Source organism: Penaeus chinensis, chromosome 1 (genome assembly GCF_019202785.1).
Source record: "Penaeus chinensis breed Huanghai No. 1 chromosome 1, ASM1920278v2, whole genome shotgun sequence".
Classification (NCBI taxonomy): Eukaryota; Metazoa; Arthropoda; class Malacostraca; order Decapoda; family Penaeidae; genus Penaeus; species Penaeus chinensis.
Genome location: NC_061819.1, coordinates 1,828,855 through 1,833,937, shown reverse-complemented (window position 1 = coordinate 1,833,937; position 5,083 = coordinate 1,828,855). Strand labels below are relative to the sequence as shown.

General features: G+C 47.8%; 1 long non-coding RNA gene across 1 annotated transcript in view; it reads right to left on the bottom strand.

Moving 5' to 3' along the window:
- Window positions 1-5,083, bottom strand: part of LOC125028115 — a 54,674-nt gene that overhangs the window by 25,759 nt on the left and 23,832 nt on the right. The window lies entirely within an intron of this gene.

Here is a 5,083-nt window from a genome sequence, read left to right as displayed (position 1 = left end):
AGGAGGGGAGGACGAAGGGGGAGGAGGGGAGAGGGAGGGGTGGGGAGGATAAGGAGGGGGAGGGGAGGACGAGGAAGGAGGGGGAGGGGAGGGGGAGAGGGAGGAGAAGGACGAGGGGGGGCAGGCAGGGAGGGGGGGGGGAGGGAGGGAGGGAAGAACGAAGGAGAAGGGGAGATCGAGGAAGGAAGACGAAGGGTGGGGGGGGGGGGGAAGAGGGAGGGAGGGGGAGGGGGACGGGAGGAGGAAGGGAGAACTAAGGTGGAGGAGGGGGATGGAGGAAGCGAGGGTAAGGAGGAACGAAGAAGAATGAAAAGACGGAAAAAGGGGGTCAGAGGAAAGGGGAAAAATTAGGGCGAAGGAGAGGAAGAAGAGAGGACGAATCTGAGGGGAATAAGAATAAGAGGAGAGGGGAGGAGAAAGGACGAAGGGAAACTAAAGAAGAGGAAAAGGAAAGAAGTGAATAGAGCGAAACAGAAGAGAAGAGATGTGACAGAATGGGAATGGGATGGGTAGAAAGAGAGAAAGAAAGAGGAAGAGAGAGACAGAGAAATGGAGAGGAAGAGAGACTGAAAGAGAAAGAGAGAGATAGAGAAAGATAGATAGAGAAAGAGAGAGAGAGGGAGAGAGAGAGAGAGAGAGAGAGAGAGAGAGAGAGAGAGAGAGAGAGAGAGAGAGAGAGAGAGAGAGAGAGAGAGAGAGAGAGAGAGAGAGAGAGAGAGAGAGAGAAGTAGAGAGACAGACAGACAGACCGACAAACAGGTAGATAGACAGACATACAGATACAGAGACAATCAGACACAAAGGAATAAAAAGAGAGTCAGACAGAGAAAGCGAGATATAGGAACAGCAAACGAGAATAAGTGATGAACCGCAGAAGAGGAGCAGAGATAAGGAAGTGATAAAAACGGGGAAAGGGAAAATAATGATAAAAGAGGAAAATATGGGGATAATGAGAACGAACGAAAAAGATGTAAAATCGAATATCATAAAAAAAAACTAATTTGCTTATTTGCGGGATGGGAATGACAGAAAATAATAAAAGAAAAGAAATGAGAAAAAAATAAACAGAAATTATATAGAAACGCAGCAAGGACACACAGAATAAGAATAAGAGAAAGAAAAAGAAGAAGAAGAAGAAGAAAACAAAACAGAATAAATGAACAAATTAGAGAAGAAACGCAAAAGAAAATCAAGAAATACAAGGAACCGATAAGATGCTCTTTGACCTCAGCTGACCTTTGACACGCCACTAAGGAAGAGTAGCGAACAGCGTGGACTGCAATAAACCAGAGAAATAGAGCAAGTGACAAAAAGCACTTAGAGGAACAATTTTCATGGAGGAAGGGAGGGAGGGAAGGAGGGAGGAAGAGGGAAGGAGGGAAGGAGAGAGAAAGAGGGAAGGAGGGAGGGAGAGGGAAGGAGGGAGGGAGAGAAGGGAGGAAGGGAGGGAAGGAGGGAGGGGAGGGAGGGAGGAGGGGAAGGGAGGGAGGAAGTGGGGGAGGGAGAGAAGGGATACAGACAGATAGACAAACGGACAAATGGACCAGCAGACAGACAGAAAATGAGAGACAGAGAGGGTGGGGGAGGGAGGGAGGGAGGGAGGGAGAGGGAGAGAAAGAGAGAAAGAGAGAGAGAGAGAGAGAGAGAGAGAGAGAGAGAGAGAGAGAGAGAGAGAGAGAGAGAGAGAGAGAGAGAGAGAGAGAGAGAGAGAGAGAAGATGCAAGGAAAGGAGAGAGAGAGATGGGTGACCGTCACCTTTGGGTAATGTGACCCGAGAGAAGGTAAGGAGATTTTAGGTGGCAAAAAAGCGAAGGAGAAAGGGGGAGGGAGGGAGGGAGGAGGGAGGGAAGGAGAGGAAAGAGAGAGGGAGAGGAACGAGAGAGGGAGAGAGAAAGAGAAAAAGAAAAAATGTGATCAACGAGACGAATAAAAAGGCCTCTTCTTCTTCTTCTTCTCCCTCCTGTTTTCAGTAAAGAGAAAGTCCCAGGAGACAGGTGAGACGAAGAAGACTGAGAGGAAGGACGGAGGAAGGAGGGAGATAAGAGGCAGACCACGAGAGTGTAAGCTGCGGCAGCATCGCCACAGCCTCACCGCCGAGGAATCTGAGGGGGGGAGGGGGAGAGAGGAAGGAGAAAGGGGTGAGAGGGGGAGAGAGTGAAGGGGAGAGAAGAGGGAGGGAGGGGGAAAGAGAGTGGGGAGTGAGGGGAAAGGAGAGGGGGAGAGAGTGGTTAGGAGTGGAAGAGAGGGGGGGGAGGGAGATAAGGGCTGTGTTGGGGGGCTAAAATAGAGGGGGATAGACATAGCTCGTAGAGGGGGGAGGGGGTAATGATGTCAAATGGATGAACCAAGAAGGTGGGGAGGAGGCGAGAAGCTAACATAGTGGGGAATGGAAGGAGGGAGTGACAGAGAAAAGGAGAGAGGATGTAAATCTGAAGGAGGTGAAGGAAGGAAGAGAGGAAAGGGAAGAATGGAAGACCAGGAGTAAGGGTGGAATGAGGGTAAAGTAGGGGACCTAAGTTACTAGTGGTGAGGGAAGGGAGAGACACGAATCAGAAGAAAGGGTAAGGGAAAGAAAGCGGGGAAGAGACCTGAATGAGGTCTAAACGTGGGTGGGGGAGGAGGGGACTGGAGGGGAGGGGACCTGAAGGGAAAGAGACCTGAAGGAGAGAGAGACCTGAAGGGAAAGAGACATGAAGGGGAAAGAGACCTGAAGGGGAGAGAGACCTGAAGGGAAAGAGACCTGAAGGGGAGAGAGACTTGAAGGGAAAGAGACCTGAAGGGGAGAGAGACCTAAAGGGAAAGAGACCTGAAGGGGAAAGAGACCTGAAGGGGAGAGAGACCTGAAGGGGAAAGAGACCTGAAGGGGAGAGAGACCTGAAGGGAAAGAGACCTGAAGGGGAAAGAGACCTGAAGGGGAGAAAGACCTGAAGGGAAAGAGACCTGAAGGGAAAGAGACCTGAAGGGAAAGAGACCTGAAGGGGAATGGAAGGTGAGGAAGGAGGTTGAGCCGAAGGAGGAGGACCAGCAGGGGGGGGGGAGGGGAGGGGGGAAGGGAACGAGGAACCAGAGACACAAGAAAACACTTAAACCCGGACTGAGGATTGTGTTTCCTCGTCTTGAAAGCCAGAAAATCGAGCTTTTAAAAAGAGCCGTCGATTTTTTTTCCCTCTCTGCTCGTGTGGTTTTCTAATACCACAAGTCTGCTCGAGCTCGGTAGAGAGAGGGAGGAAGTTAATGAAATAATTATAGAGGAAGGGAAACGAGAGGAGGTAAAAAAAAAAAAAAAGCAAAAAAAAAAAACAAATGCAAATGTATCCAAATACACATACACGCATGTACACACACACACACACACACGCGCGCGTACACACTTACCCACAAAAACACACACGTACACATGCAAGCACACACACACACGTACACATGCATGCACACACACACACACACAAGTACACATGCAAGCGCACACACATGTACACATGCAAGCACACACACACACACACACGTACACATGAGAGCGAAAGAGAGAGGGAGAGAAAGCAAGCAAATAAGTACCCAAAGAAGCAAGGAAGTTAGGAATCAATCAAGCAAGAAAGGAAGTGATCAAGCAAAACAACAAGTAAGTAAACAAGAAAGTAATTAAGTATTCGAGCAAGCAAGAAAGGAAAAACACACAAGCAAGCAAGTAATCATGCAGTCAAACAAGCAAGAAAGTAATCAAGTATTCAATCAATCAAGAAAGGAAACGAGCACATAAGCAAGTGAAAACGTAATCATGCAAGCAAAAAACAATCAAGTAAGCAAGTAAACAAGCACTCAAACCAACAAGAAAGCAAGCAAGCAAACATCTCCACTCTAGCCATGTCGAGAGGCTATCTGAAGCAAAAAAACTAAACAAAAAACGACAAAATAAAAAACAACGAAAGTCTTACTTACTACAAGACTCGCAAAAGCATATCGTTTTGTTTACCCAAGCTGACCCCACCCTTTCTCTTGTCCCCTTCTTCCCCCTCCTTTATTCGCCTCTTTTCCCTTCCATTTCCTCTTTCTCTTTTCCTTCTCTTTCCTCCGTCTCGTCTTCCTTTTTTTCTTTCCTCTCTCTCCGTCTCCTCCCCTATCTCTTTCCTTTTCTTCTTCCTCTCTTCTTCCTCCTCCCTTTCTTCCTCCTTCTCTCCTTCCCCTCCCCTCTTGTTCTTTTTGTTCTTCCTTTTCTCCCCTTTCCTCTCCTCTCCCCTCTCCCTCTTGTTGTTCCTCTTTCTTCTCCTCTTCTTCCTTCCCCTTCCCATCCCTCCTCCCCCTCTTCTTCCTCCTTCTCCTCTTCTTCCCCCTCTCCCCCTCCTCCCCCTTACTCCACTCACCCCCTCCCCTCCCCTCCCGCCCAGCCCTCGCTCACATCTCTCTCTCCTTCAGAACCGCTCTTGTCACAGCAGTATATAAGGTGGTAGGACTCCACCCACGAGTCATAAATATCCCTGCCATACTGTACGTCTAAGCGGCCGCCATTTCGAACCGCGCTTCGGAGCCTCGCCGCCTCCTGCTTCGCGATCCGCCCGTTCGAAGAGTCTCATTCATTCATTCATTTGGGAGATTTCCCGTTGGCGCTGGCTGGGCTCTGTCAGGCTTTGTTTGGTGTCTTCAGAAAATCGGGTTGGTGATAAGGGCGTAGGAGTGACTTCTTGCTGGAGATAAGGAGGAGTTTTTGCTTTTAAATGGTTTGTTTTCTTACGATACCTGGTGTAAAATTAGATTTCGAATTCCGCTTCGTATCGGTTAGGTTTTCGCATTGTGTGAATATTGTTTTTCATCCGAATTAGGTCTCGGGTAAATTAAAAAAAAAAAAATAATAATAATAACTTAAAAAGTTTTTAAATTATATCCTACGTTTCGAACGATAACGTAAAGTGAAGAAAAAATTTCGAATCTGTTGTATGAATAAAATGGTTTTTAACGCTATGTCTTGTGAAGATTTTTTTCCACGCTGTCGTTGAGTTCGAGGACGCGAATCCATGCATAGTGTTAGGAAAAGGGAGATAGAGGGATGGTTTCCCTTTATTTTATTTTTTTTATGTACTCATGGAAAAGG